Source organism: Lineus longissimus, chromosome 17 (assembly GCF_910592395.1).
Source record: "Lineus longissimus chromosome 17, tnLinLong1.2, whole genome shotgun sequence".
In the NCBI taxonomy this organism is placed as follows: domain Eukaryota; kingdom Metazoa; phylum Nemertea; class Pilidiophora; order Heteronemertea; family Lineidae; genus Lineus; species Lineus longissimus.
In genome coordinates, this window is record NC_088324.1 from 830520 (window position 1) to 846391 (window position 15872).

At 39.2% G+C, this 15872-nt stretch overlaps 1 protein-coding gene across 4 annotated transcripts in view; it reads left to right on the plus strand.

Moving 5' to 3' along the window:
* LOC135501914 (CDK5 regulatory subunit-associated protein 3-like) overlaps positions 1-15872 on the plus strand; it is a 281400-nt gene that overhangs the window by 241040 nt on the left and 24488 nt on the right. The window lies entirely within an intron of this gene.

The following is a 15872-nucleotide window of genomic DNA, read 5'->3' on the forward strand; positions in this document are numbered from 1 at the left end:
GGCCCTCATGAAGGCCTTGGGTGAGTCGCAGCCCAAACCGAAGTCTGAACCTGTAAGTGCACACCAACCTGTAACTTCAGTTCCTGCAACATCGTCTACCGTCTCAAACCCAGTTAAGACAAATGCAATGGGTCGTGGACATATTTTCAATTTTACTTCTCGTCCTAATGATGGACGGGGTAGAACGATGGGAGATTTGCTGCGGCATAGTACGCCGCAGGGTGCTACTGCTACACCTCAGTCGCCCCCACCCCCTGTCCGTTCCCCTGGTGGGTATGCTGGGGTCAGTCCACCTCATATGCCACCATCTACCCCTCATCCTCATGCATCTTCCCTTTCAGCTGATCATGATAGTGATAGTATTAGATCAAAGTTACCACCTATAGGGTCTGAGAGAAAGAAACTTTCTTTTCAGTTGAATCAAACTGACAGTTCAAGGCAGCCTCGTTATGTAGTCAGTACTCCACGTTTAGGTTCTTTCTCTGGCGACAAAAAGTCAGAGGTGTCATATCGCCAGTGGAGGGCTGAGGTAAAGGGATTACTTGCTGACCTTGGACTACCTATGCAGACCATTGTAGGTGCTATCAGGAGATCATTGAAGGGTATGGCTGCAGAATGTTTATTGCAGTTTGGGGAGGGGCTCTTCGCCCCGCATGAGGTCATTGGGGAGTTTGACAAAATGTTTGGGGAGGTATTAACATCTGAACAGGTGTTGGCGAAATTCTACGCGTCGTCGCAGGAACCGGATGAAAACGTTGCGGCTTGGGGTTGCCGAATTAGGGAGATTCTTTCTAGGTGCCCCGATGACACATATTGTACCGGTCCTCAGGCCCAGGCCATGTTGAGACAAAAATTTTGGTCTGGCCTCAGGTCAAAGGATGTGAAGTCGGCAACTAGGCACTTTTACGATGCAGGTCGTGGTTATAGCGAGCTTTTAGTGGCGGCCCGGCAGGTGGAGCAAGAGATGGGTTTAGGGAAACCTAAACCGGTCCAACAGCTTAGCAATAGCTCTACTGCCGCGGAGGTAAACAAGCTTGACTTGATTTTGAAGAAAGTTACTGCTCTTGAAGGTGAGTTGGCCACTTTGAAGAAAGAGAAAGCTCGTGAGGCTGCTAAGAGAGCAGATCAAACTTCTTCTTTTGCAGATTCTACTACCACCTCTACACATTCTTCTTCAGGTGGAAAGTCCTATTATGCAGGTATTTGTAGTTACTGCAAGAAGAAGGGTCATCACATCGATGATTGTTTCAAACTACAGAATAAGAACAAGCGGTTGGGAAACGCCAACGCACCCTTGATCAGGGGCGGTCAAGGGGACAAAGAGTAAAGCCCCACCCCCACAATTCTCTGATAGGAAAGGCGTCGGAGACCACTGTTTTATTGAAGGAGACAAATGTTGATTGTCTTCTCGATACTGGTTCTGTGGTCTCCACCATTTCTACTACTTATTTTTCAGAGAATTTTCCCGATGAAGACATTCATCCTTTGGATGATTTTATTGATATACAGAGTGCGACAGGAGATAAATTACCCTATATGGGCTATGTCAAATTACCTTTGACCCTCGGTTCCTGTCGCCTCGACATTTTACTTCTAGTTGTGCCAGATACAAATTATAACCGTCTTGTTCCACTTCTACTTGGAACTAATGTGCTTGCTGAGTTGGCTCCGGAGAGATGTAACGTTGAGGATTCTGTTTGGCGTGATACTTTACGCAGTTACTGCCTGTCCGGTAGTACTGTAGGGAATGTTACAACATGTAAGTCTGTTACAATTAACAGCAACTCTCAGATTTCAATAAAGGGGATTACTCGTTGTAAATTAGGTCACTCTGCCAATGTTGTTACTGAATCTTCCAGGCCACTTCCAGGTGGACTTGTACTTGTTTCTTCTCTTCAGAAAGTGTCTTCTCGCAGTGCATCTCAGAAAGTCTCGGTTATTTTAAAGAATGTTTCGAATACTCCAGTTACCATACCAAAGCGTTCCGTTCTTTGTAGTATTTCAGAAGCCAACTTAGATATTTCTCCGCCTACTATGGACATTGAAGATACTTCTTTTCCCAATGCATCTGGGATCGAGACTGCTGCAGAAGTCTCCGATACCTCTGATGAAATGCCTGATTCTGATTTTCTTCAACTTTTCAAGTTTCAGTCTGACATGGACTCAGAACATTTCTCTGAATTGAAGAATCGTTTGTTGAAATGGAAACATGTGTTTGCCAAGTCAGAGTCAGAGATGGGCAAGACAAATGTCTTGAAGCATCGTATTGATTTGTCCGATGATAAGCCATTTAAGATTAGGCATAGGAGAATTCCACCGAACATGTACGAGGATGTGAGGGTTCATTTACAGAAAATGTTAGACACGGGAGTCATCCGTGAGTCTAAGAGCCCTTACTGTTCTCCTGTTGTACTAGTACGAAAAAAAGATGGGTCTCTCAGATTCTGCATTGATCTGAGGGAACTTAATAAACGGACCATCAAGGATTCATATTCATTGCCTAGAATTGATGAGACTCTAGATTCTATTGCTGGTTCTTCCTGGTTCTCCTGTCTTGATCTGAAGGCAGGCTATTGGCAAGTGGAGTTAGAGGAAGAACATAAGGAGAGGACTGCGTTTTCTGTGGGACCGCTGGGTTTTTATGAATGTAACGTTATGCCGTTTGGGGCTACAAATGCTCCCAGTACATTCCAGCGTCTCATGGAGCTGGCTTTGCGCGATGTAAATCTTGAGATGTGTTTAGTGTATTTGGACGATGTCATCATTTTTAGTCCTACTGTAGAGCAACATTTAGACCGTCTTGAAATCATTTTTGACAAGTTACACAAAGCCGGACTCAAGTTAAAGCCTTCTAAATGCCAGTTCCTCTTAAATCGAGTCAAATATCTAGGGTATTATGTTTCCAAAAAAGGCATTGAGATGGACCCTGACAAAGTTCAGGCTGTGCGAGACTGGCCACCTCCTCAGTCGGTTGATGAACTCAGGCGTTATCTCGGTTTCACATCATACAATCGAAGGTTCATCAAGGATTATGCTAAGTTAGCTAAACCTTTGAATTGTTTACTCCAAGGTCATTCTACTCAGAAAAGGCAAAAAGACAAGCCGTCGTTTCGCTGGGGAGAGGAAGAACAAACCGCATTTAAAAATTTGAATGAATCATTGTGCTCTCCCCCAGTCCTTGGCTTTGCAGATTATTCTTTGCCATATGAGTTAGAAATAGATGCTTCGAGAGATGGCCTTGGAGCTATATTATACCAGTACCAGGATGATGTTAGAAAACCTATATATTTTGCTAGTAGAGGACTGTCCGCTTCAGAAAGGAACTACCCCACTCACAAGTTAGAGTTCTTGGGGCTGAAGTGGGCAGTGACTGACAAGTTTAAGGACTATTTATTCGGGGCAGAGTTCAGAGTCAAGACTGACAATAATCCGCTGACATATGTGTTGACGAGTGCGAAGCTCGATGCCACAGGGCACCGCTGGTTAGCTGAGTTGTCAGCTTATGACTTTACCATCGAATATTTTGCTGGAAAGAGCAATGCAGCTGCAGATGCGTTGTCTCGTCTTCCAAGAGAAACTAGTCTGATCAATGAGGATGTTGTAAAAGCTATTTCACTTTCCCTCACTTGTCAAAATCTCTCTGCTGTTGAAATTCTGAATGCCAATATTGATTCTTCACATTCCCTATACCAAGTTGATTCGCTCACTACGGATTTTGTTGATATTAAGTATCATCAGGGGCAGGATAAATATATTTCAGATATCATTGCTTCTCTGGCCAGAGGTATTCGTCCTGACCCCTCTCCGGAGCTGAAACCTTGGTTACGTCATTTTAACTCTTATCGATTGAACGACAAAGGTATTTTAGTAAAACAAAGTATGTTGAATGATCAAGTTGTTGATCGTGTCGTCTTGCCATTGTCTCTTCACACATCTACTTTGAAGCAGCTGCATGATGACATGGGTCACCTTGGTAAGGATAGGGTGATTGATCTTGTAAAGTCCAGATTCTTCTGGCCGGGTTATGTCAGTGATATAGAGAATTACATTCAAACTTGTGGTCGATGTTTACGCCGAAAGACACCTACTAATGAGAAAGCTTCTCTCACCAGCATAACCACGTCGCAGCCTCTGGAGATGGTCTGTATGGACTATCTCACAGTTGAACCTTCCAGGGGTTGTGAAAATATTTTAGTAATTACAGATCATTTCACCAAGTACTCTGTAGCTATTGCAACAAGAAATCAGACAGCACATACTACTGCCAAAGCTCTTTATGAAAATTTTATAGTTCATTATGGTTTTCCTGGTCGGCTACATAGTGATCAGGGCCGTAATTTTGAATCTGCTGTTATAAAGGAATTGTGTGCTTTAGCTGGAATGACCAAGTCTCGGACAACTCCCTACCATCCAATGGGCAATGGGCTTTGCGAACGGTATAACCGCACCCTTTTGTCAATGTTGGGTACGTTGTCCGAGGACAAGAAGAGTAGTTGGTCGCTGTACCTCTCCACGTTGACGCATGCGTACAATTGTACGCGTCACGATTCTACTGGATTCAGTCCGCATTTTCTAATGTTTGGCCGTGAGCCACTTCTTCCTGTAGATATCAATTATGGTCTCGGTACTCCTGATGTTGGCCCTAGTGAATCTTATAGTTCCTACATTAAATCTTTGCAGGAGCGTCTTGATTATGCATTCTCTATGGCTATGAAAAACCAGGATACCGCTTCATGTAAGAATAAAGGAAGATATGATCTCAAAGCGAAAGCTTCTGTTCTTCAGACTGGTGATTGTGTTCTTGTCCGCAATGTCCACTTACGCGGTAGACATAAATTGGCTGACAAGTGGTCGACCGATGTTTATACTGTTGTGGGTCAACCAAACCCCAATATTCCGGTATTTTCGGTTCGCTCCTCGAAAGGAGGTAATCCGCGTGTTTTACACCGTAATTTGTTGATGCCAGTTGGAGAGATTAGAGATGAGGAAGTTGTGAAGACTCCGGCCCGGTCCAGTCGTACTCGCCCTGAGAAGGAAGTTGTTGTACAGCCTGCGATGAGTGATGACGAGGATGTCGATGTGATGATTTTGCCACGTGTTGATGAAGTTCCTTCTTCTTTTGCATCCGCTTCAACCGCCGATGTTCCACATGGTGACAAACTTCCATCTTTTACATCTGTCAGATCTGATGCTGCACCTCCTTCTGATATTGTTCCGTCTACTTTGTCTACCGATTCTACCCCACCATTATCCATTACAGATGTCGTTCCGGTCCAGCCCGCTGTTGTTGAGCCTGCGTCCCAGTCTTCGGTTGATGTTAGTGCGTCCGAGCATCCTGCTGTTGAGCCTGTGTCCCAGTCTTCGGTTGATGTCAGCGCGTCCCAGCCTGCCGTAGATGCCAGTTATCCTACTACAGATGTGACCGTTCCTCCTCCAATGATAGATGTCGATACGCCGTCAGGAATTGCGCTTGACGTGACTTCGATCGATGATGGTACTGTTCCGCCTCCAGTGGAATTTGTTGATGGTGGTACTGTTCCGCCTCCAGTGGAATTTTCAACCGTTGGTCCAGTGGATGAGACGGTCCCTGTAGATGTTCCCCCTGGTGAATCCTCTGCTGAATTCCACACATCCCAGGATGACGAGGAAGAGAGTGCTCCGGAGGACAGCCCTGTTGCAGCCCCGAGGAGATCTAAGAGGGAACATAAACCGCCTAACCGTTTCAAGCCATATCAGATGTATCAGCAACAGCCGCGCGCGCCGCCTGAGCCTTGGCGATCCAAGGTTGATTATTTTATGTCACTTGCAAGCAAGCCTGAGTTTGCGCAAAATCCCGCTATTCTTGACAAAGTTCTGTCTTTAATGAAGGATTGAATGATAGTTGGTTTTCAACTCGTGATTATTTTCTGGTTTGAAATATATATAACATTTTGATTGAATGTTGGCTGGTTTTGGCAGGCCATGTCAATCAAGAGATTGTTTTCTACTTGAGTGTGTGTTTTCTTCTTTTGTTTCGATATTTCGTGGAGATTTATATCAAGTAATTCTTGGTATTGATATTTTGTACTGTATGATTAGAGTCTGTATAGATTCCATAGATAATTCATCAGTACTTATTCTGTTGCATCTCTACTCATATCAGTTATTCAAGGTATTGTTTGACAGTTTATCAATGTAAATCCCTTTTGGACTAAGGGTTTTTGGTCAAACAGTTACTAATTAATACCTTCCAGATGTTTTGTAAGTCAATTCCCTGCAATTTTCCTTTTTTCCCAATCTTGTATCATCTTATTGATTGTTGTTTTGTGGTGTGATGGTAAGATTGAGGAGGTCATTACCCCTTCTCTTCTATTATATCTTCTTGCAATGATCTTCAGTAAATCAAACAATACTACAATAGTTCTTCACAGTACCGTATTCTGATAATGATTCTAAACTTATATATTTCAGTATCTTGTCTATTCGCCTTAATCTCGTTCTGATTCGTGCGATACAATTAATTTTCAGTGTGAACTCTAGAAGTTTACTGTTAAATTGTAAATACAATAATAATTCCATTTCTTGTAGCTCTTTACCTTATGGTGTTTTTCAGTTTTCAGGATGCTGGATTGAAATTTTCACTTTTCAGTCTTTGTCTTTAATGATTCTGAATTCTGCTCTTTGATGGTTCCATTCTTCCCTTCTTATTGTTTGAAGGTTTTGGTTTCGCATCTTTCTCAACTCGGTTTCGTTTTGAGTTTCACCTGGTATTTTGGGTTACATGTTTTGTATATATGGTGTACATTTCTTTTTATCTATGGTAAATGTCAGGAGCCATTTTCTCTTGACAGGGGAATGTGTAACAGGTTCAATTTGAACAGTTTGAAGAGTTTATTCCCCCTTTAAGTCTGCTATGACCAATGGTTTAGCTCAGGTTATTTTGGGCCTTCACGGTCCCTGAGCCTTATGTCATTTCATTGTATGTGCTTTATCAGCTATTATTGTTTGTATAGTTTTCCTGGTCTACTGAGTTTCCCTCCAAATTCAGTTAGCCTTGGGATCCCGAACTGTGTACATGCATGTTGTAGACCTGGTCAGATGAGTTTAATATAAACAGTTCTATATATTTGATTTCTTCCTTTTCATCAACAATGTCACAAGGATTGGAACAGTGAATCTGTGGACATGAAGACTGATATAATTCAGTATTACAAAATCAATGTTGGATGATGATTTTAAAATTACCAGACAGCTGTTCCCAAATACCACTGACTTTAAGCTATTGAGGAAGAAGGGTTCAGTACCTTACTCTTTTTACACATCACATGAAAGCTACAATGTTACTTACCTAGAAAAGTCTATGTTTTTTGACGAATTGAAAAATGAAATGGCACCTGATTCTGCCTATGATGAGGCTAAGGTAATATGGGATCATTTCAAGATCAGGAATCACGGTGAGTTCATTGACCTCTACCTCAAAACTGATGTGATCCTTTTAGCTGATTTATTTGAGAAATTCAGGGATGTCAATTTGAACTACTTTCAGATAGATCCCTGTCACTGTTACTCGGCACCAGGCCTAACCTGGCAAGCTGGTTTGAAGTACACAGGAATAAACCTAGAACTACTGACTGATACCAACATCTTACTTACTTTTGAGAAAGCAATACGAGGTGGAATTTCGGGTGTTATGGGAACAAGACATGTCAAGGCAGATGAACACCACAAACTACTCTACGTAGACGCAAATAATCTCTACGGCTGGTCCATGATGGAACCTCAACCCTATGGTAGTTTTGAAATGATAGATATTGATCCACTTAACATGAATGTTATCAGTAAAGAGCAGATTATGGCAATTCCAAGTGATAGTGAAGTAGGGTATTTCTTAGAGGTGGATTTGGAGTATCCAGGAAATATTAAATTTAAGTCAAGGAACTTTCCATTCTGTCCCGAATCTCTCTTTATTGAAGATGATGAATTAAGTCCTTACCAGAGAGAGTTACTGGGCGATGATAAAAGATCAAATGTAGAGAAACTAATACTAACACAAAAGGATAAACTAATTACATAGTGCATTACAGAATGCTACAATTTTACCTCAAGCACGGAATGGTACTTAAGAGGGTTCATTCAGTGATAAGCTTTAAACAATCAAAGTGGTTAGCACCATACATTGATTTTAACACTAAAAGACGTATGGACTCTAAGACTGATTTTGAGAAAGACTATTTTAAACTGATGAACAATTCTTTTTATGGAAAAACTTGTGAGAACATAAGGAACAGGGTTGAAATTGAATTTGTATCGGACGGGGAGAGAGCCAGGAATGTAATGGCCAATCCCAGGTTTTCATCGATATGCGTATTTGACGAACATAATGCTGCTATTAGCATGAGGAAAACATCAATGAAATTCAACAAACCAATCTACATAGGAGCTTCAGTTCTTGAATTGTCTAAATTATTAATGTATGAATTCTATTATGAAGTTCTTCAACCGTACTTTGGTGAGAAAAATATTGAACTGCTGTATCTAGATACAGATTCCTTTGTACTTAACATTAATACTGATGACTTAACTAAAGACTTAAAGGAGTTGAAACACTATTTTGACTTCAGTAATTATCCAAAAGATCATACACTCTATGACACCAGTAAGAAGAAGGTACCAGGCTACTTTAAGGATGAGCTAGGAGGAGTAGAGATGACTGAATTCATTGCCCTGAGAAGTAAGATGTACGCTTACAGGACCAAGACTATGTCTGGAGAGCAAGGCTCGACAAAAGATTACGATTCTAAGAAATTAAAGGGTATTGCCAAGAATGTAGTAAGGAGAAATATCTCATTTGATGACTATGTTGATTGTCTTGAAAAGAGTAGGTCATTTTACCACAAGATGAGACACTTAAGATCAGATAAACACCAAATCTATTTGGAAGAAGTTGACAAAAAAAGCCTCAGTCCTTTTGATGACAAGAGGTTCATACTTGAAGATGGAATAAGCACCTTACCATTTGGAATGTATTATGAAGGCTACATAGATTACAGCGATTCAAACTTCGCTTGAGTACGACTACGTCCAGAGAGCAAAGTTCGATTAAACTAATGAATAGGGTGGTGCTGATGGTAGTGTTACTTGGTGAAATTCATCCCTAACACCGAAGTCATGATAATAGTGATAGTGATACACCACATTAGGATTAGGACGTAGTCCGGGTCCTGTTTGATTTACTGAACTTTTAGTTTTTCTAGCATCTCTGTCTGTGCTAGTTTTTTTCCTTCTTCTAAAAAAGTCTTCTTTAAAGACTCTACATCAACAGCTGAACTTGCCTCCCTTTGTTTTTTCCTAATGGCATTTTTCATCGAAATGTATTTCTCCTTCTCCTTGAGAATCAAAGTAAACTCATCTGTAGATATGTGAGAATCGGTTAAGGCTTTACTAACCAAATCATTGATTGTGTTCAGTTTTGAAATTGCCAACATTCTGATATTCTCATGTTTTTCAATTTTCCTTAGAATATTCTTTTTCTCCCAGCCTAAGGCTGATGAAATAATGGCACTACCTATTGTTACGCCACCCAGAGCTAAGCCTATCGGTGCCGTGATGACACCAGCTAGAGCGGAAACACCAACAGAGCCAGCTGCAACGCTGGCAAAATTAAGGAAATGGCTAATGCCAGTAATTACGCTAAATGCTTTTTTGTACTTTGAAAATATCTTTCTTCTAAATTCAATCTCGCTTTCTAAGAAACTCTTAACCTCACATATTTGTTGTAGTCTGAAAGCCTGAGGGTTACTTTCTGTATGCTTTTCAGACCTTTCATAGTTCAAATGACTTTCAGAGTTTAAATTACTTAAATCTGGATAAACCTTATTGTCTCCATCCATTTAATTAGTGGGAATAACTAGAATCAGTTGTTCTGTCATTTCTAGTGTTTAGTGTTGATCCTACAGACACTACAGGTTTTTGAAGTACATTAAATTTTAAAGGTTTTTCTGACCCAACAGGTTTTTCTGACCCAGCAGGCACAGCAGGTTTTAAAGGTTTTTCGGGACCAGGCTCCAACTTTGACTCTACTTCTGCCTCTAATTCTCTATGAAATCGTTCTAATCTTTCTTTCCAATTACGTGGTCGTTTTGTGTAACCCCAAGTTCTATTCATTTAATTAAGTTAAATAAAATCAATTCACTGCAAAGAGTAAATTTCTTTCAAGTCTATTATTCAACTTAATCATCTCGTTTATGATTTCTGTCTGACTACATATGTTAATGTTCTGGTTCATTCTCATGTTATTATTTAAATTCGATAATCTATCAAGAAGAATCATATTTTCATCACGAAGATAATCCCCGAAATGCTGTGATATCACTATTTTCCAATCTGGTATTACATCCTGGTCTCGAAAGACAAACCAGTTTTCACTTCTCATCTTTACCATGAAATCCATTGACCTATCCAATTGATCCTTAAATAGTGTGTAGTCTACTTTAGCACTCTTCTGTCTGTTTTCTGTCTTTTCCATTGGTCTAATGTTAAACCAAGCAAAGCACAGTTCAGGTTTATCTTTGAATTCCTTGATTGGTAAGACATGATCCAACTCTTCTTCTACTATTCGAACTCTGTTCTCGGGACTTTGTCCTATTGGAGATAGACTCCTCTGGTACTCTAACCACTGATGGAAGAAACTGTCTGTACATCCTAGATTGAATGATGAATTACCGGTCAGACTTCGTCCTGAGAGCAGAGCTCGATTACACTCTCCCTTAGAAATGCGGTTTAGACCAACTCTAATTTTGTGTCTGTCTCTATTACCATTTTGGTCAAGGTAATCATTTTTGTAATATGAATTAAAACATGATCTGCAATTACCTCTATTTCCGTCTTTACCAAATTCACCATCACTTAGTAATTTAACTTCTCCACATTTACCACATTTCTTGGTTTTACTTGAACCACATTCTTTACAGTAATCAAGTAGTTTATTACGCCTGTTCTTTCCAAATTCACTTTCAAGTTTTGTTACATCGCACTTAACACATTTAAATGTAGGCCCTGAAACTACTGGTTGATACTGATAAACAGGATACTGATTAACAGGATACTGATTAACAGGATACTGATTAACAGGATACTGATTAACATTGACAGTACCATAATAGTTAACGTTAAATATCTGTCCTTCCATTTCTAGCTTGATTTAAAGGATAAAAAGATTTTAAATTATGTTTTTAGGCTTTTTATTCCTGAAATTGGTAACCATTCATTGAACTTATCACTGTAACCCTTCCACTTCACTAATCCGTATTTCTTGCCTTTACTGGTCTTGTACCTTAGGATTTTCTCGATCTTGTACTCTAGCTGGTCAGGATTAGGAACATAGCTCAATTCCTCTTCATAGAAATATCCTTGAATTTCTTCTTTGTGGTAATCCTCAAGCTGGTAGACGATAGGGTGAGTAAAGCTGATCTGTTTGATTTGGAACACCTCCTCAGTGTAGTTGGGCATGTAACCTTTACCGAAAATGGACTTGTACTTTGAAATTCTTACACTGTCACCTACTTTGTACTTTGGATTACCAAATGTCTCTTTGAGGTGAAGACCGTAAAGATTGTACCACACTGTTCCTTCGTTTTCCATCTTTCTGGCGTCTACAGGTTTCATACCTATTGATGAGTGAAATGTGTTATTGTAGCCGCTGACCAGGTCATCCAGAACGTCAATCCACTTGTCAGTCTCCTTAGCGGTGAAATAACGCCACATTTTTTCTTTAAGGGTTCTATTGAATCTCTCTACTACTGCTGCCTTCTTATCAGATTTTGTGGAGAACCAGTCTATGTCATTTTCTGTTAAAAGTTCCTTGAAGTGTTTGTTGTAAAATTCTTTACCGTCATCAAACTGGATTTTCGTTGGTTTTGCTTCCTCAAATATCACTTTAAATGCATCTCTGATTTCTTCTCCCCTCTTACTCTTAACTGCTAGAGCCCAAGAAAAACGACTAAATAGATCTATGACTGTTAAAATGAATCTGTTGCCTTTATTTTGTTTCTCGAATTTCTGCATGTCAACCAGATCTGCTTGCCATTGTTGATCGATGTACGATACCATTGTCTTCCTGAAGGTGAATTTCTTAATGGCCGGTTTGTGTAGTTGGTGAGTTGGTAGTGTTTCTAGAAATTCTTTCACTTCTTTTTGTTTAATAAGTTTTCCTGAGCGGGACTTTGTCCCTAACAACGAAGTTGTGCTCTGCTCTCGTGACGAAGTCATATCTTCCTTGACCTGTTTCCAGATTTTACTCAAAGAACTGTAAGCCACGGGACTCTCGGGGTTGTAGTACAAATCCCTTAGATACTGCTGTTTGTCATCCTTTACATTCATTTAAATGAGTGAAGTATTTATTTACGAGCCACACAATATGTTAATTTCTGGTGTTACCAATTGTGGTAAGACATATTTTGCCCTTGACCTCTTAGAAAAGGAGTATCGGCACAAGTTCCAGAACATAGTCATTTTCTGTCCAACATATTTCAACAATAAGACATATGAAAGGAAATGGATTTACCAAGACAAGAACGTCTACATAGTTAATCCCGAAGCTGTGGCCAGTAATTTGGACCTTGTGCTTCAGTTTGCTACTCTGACCTTTGCTGGTTCTAACACATTATTCCTCATTGATGACTGTGCTAATTTGAGAGACACAAAAAAGAAGGTGTCCGAGTTATGTAATCTTGCCTTTTCCGGCAGGCACTACAATCTCACTGTTTGGTTACTAGTTCAGAAGTACAATTCAGTTGTTAAGGACTACAGAGAGAACATAAGAATTTTAGTATTATTTTTTAATAAGGATGAATCAGCCATGAAAGATGCCTTAGAAGAAAACAATGTTATTCCTAAGGAGAAAAGACAGTACTACATAGAAGAACTTAAGATGAAAAAAGGATCAAAACTGATCATTAGACTACAACATCCATTTGGATTTACTCTTTCACATCAAAAATCTTAGTCCCGCTTCTGATTGAGCTATGCTCTCAGGACTGTGTCCGATCAGTGGTCTTAGTCTTTCTAACCCTAGTAAAATAATAAATTATTAACCCTAAACCGCTAAGTCCTAGGATAATCCATAGGTACTCGTATTTCTTCATTTCATCACTAGGTTGGTAGTAATCACTTAATTGTGGTCGCTGAGGTAGTACAATAGTTCTTTCTGGATGTAAATGATTGTAAACAGTAAGTGCTGAATCAGTATTGTTAAAATCAATAGAAGCGTCTCTTTCTCTCTTTAATTCAAGATTAACAAAGTCAATGGTACTTTTCCTATGCTCATCCCATTCTGTGGATGCTCTTTGCAATTGCTCCTGAGCCAAATCATGTCTTTTCACTTCAGTCTCATAGCCATTCTTGTCTAGTTTTTTAAAAAGGTAATCCATTGATTATTGCAGATCCAAATAACATGCCAATGCCAGCCATTTAATTCCAATGAATTTTGATTTCAATGATGTGTCCCTGAGAGCATAGCTCGAGTTAATACCAATTGGTACTGTACATTATGACCATTAAGATCGATGATGTCACCTTTTTCATCAGTTAAGCGAATATTCAGCTTATTGAATCTTGGTTTACAGGGAATTGCTATTGGTTTCTCAAATGTGTATGCTATTAAATCCCCAAAATTAGCTTCCTTTATTGGTCTTGTGGTTAGCACATCAGATGCTTCACCATTACTTAATACACTATTAGATTCGATTATGTCACAGTGAAAAACAAAATGGTTAATTGGTCTAAAATTGATGGGTTTCTCGCTTACAACATCATCCTTACTTTTATTGTCTAAAGGGTAAGGCCATTCTGATTTCATGCCAAATAATTCATTACTTTTACCAATAAAATAGATCTGATAATGCGCCTCATTTTTTCTCTTTAGGAAGTGTAAGATGTCCTTACCTGTTGGTTCTTCAAGGTCAAATCTGACAGCACCTCTACTCATACTATTTTCTTTCAACTTATCCGCAAATACTTTTGAAAAGCTCTGTAGGTCATAGAGACCATCTGGTAGCGTAATCTCTGCCACATCAAACCCCTTAACTTTGATTCGGTTATTCTCCCTGGCTGCACTTATGTTGTAGAATGTACAAGGTATTACTGCAAAAGTTAAAGTGATGCTACATGCATCCTGAATTTCAGTCTTGAGATTGACTGTTAAATCACTTGAACTCTGATCTGGATAGTCACTTGAATCTATGTTCATTACAGTAACCATTTACTTAAGCAAATTTTCGTTTTCAAATTTACCTTTTATCAAATAAGTAAATTATTCTTACTTCATAATATTTCTGGGTAGGATTCCTTGATCGTAAAGGTACTCTAATGTTCCATTACTAATAGCTACAGTTCCTCCCAGTTTAAGAATTTCCTCTAGGTTGGCCTGACTTGGGGGACCAATATTGATTCTCAAGAACCTTTTCAGTAACATAGAGTAACCAATTGTTGTTGATGCCAACAGTAAACTTTGATACAGTGTATTTATGATATCTTTCTTTCCTGGTGTATCCATTTAATTACTTAGAAAATCACTAGTAAAACTCATTTATCTAGTATTCAGTATTTAATTTAGTGTTGTACGAACTTTGTTTCAGTGTTGGAGCGAACTTTGTTCTTGCAGCACCTCAGTGCTGGAGTGAAGCAATCTGAGAATTCTGGATGTTTACCTGGGCGTCAGAAACCACGAATATGTGCATTTTGTATGGTCCCTTTCCAGATTTCTTTGTAATAGATAATTGAATACCATCTTTTGTGTTCTGGAGCTTCTTTCCTGATCCGTGAAGACGATTATCCTCAGAAGTTCTCAGGTCCAACCATAAACCATAGTGATTAGAATCACCATAGTATTTTTCCATGGTCATGTTACAGTCATGAGTTTTCTTCAAATCTTCAGACATAAAATGTTTCTTGATCTCCTCCCATTGATCCATCATTCTCATTCCTTCTGGGAACACCTGATTGGCAACACCCTCTATTGTGATCTGCACTTTACTTATGTTAGGGTTTTCAAACTTCTCTGAATCTCTAGCTCCATCTACATAGTCAGACACAAATAGTAATAATAATCCTTTAATAGACATTCTTGGAAAGTTGATGTTCTCATTAATTAGTGTTTCATTAGCAGTAACATTGACTGTCTTAAAATGGTCTACCCAATCATAAAATATTGAGAATCCAGAATTGTACTTGTTACTCAATTGACTAGCAATCATTTTGTTGGTTATCATATTCAAAACAAATATTTTCAAGTTTGTAGCCCATACTTGCTGTGGTTGTGGTGACTATGATTTCCTCCTTTGGTGCTAAAGTTATTTCAATGATAACATCTTCTTGAATTGGAAACTTGTAAAATGGAGCATGATGATGGAATAGTTCAAAATCTAATGGTATTTTGTACTTCTTGTCAAACACTTTCTTTAAAGTCTTTTCATTAGCTGTTTCTCCAGTGACATCAGCTTCAGCGACTCCTGATCTTAATTCTCTAAGATTTTTTGACTGAATACCCTGAAAAACTCTATCATTTCTTTCTTCTTCTGTAAACCACAGATCTTTAAATGTAGAATAATGACTGTATTCGTCAAGGTCAAATATCTGCTCTGTTCCCCACTTAACCACCATCTTTGAGATTAGGTTTCTACCAAGATTATTTACAACACTATTTTTAGAATCACCAGAAATGGTTACATCAGCAGACTGATAAAGAGATTTAGGTACAAAGAATGTATTCTCTCGCAATGCCGGTATTCTAACATACAGTGTTTCTTTGGGGTTAGCAGATGATGGGTTATGAGTAATGATATGATGCTGCCTCTCAGCTTTTAAACCAAGTGGAATCTTATGTGCCCTTTCGGTAT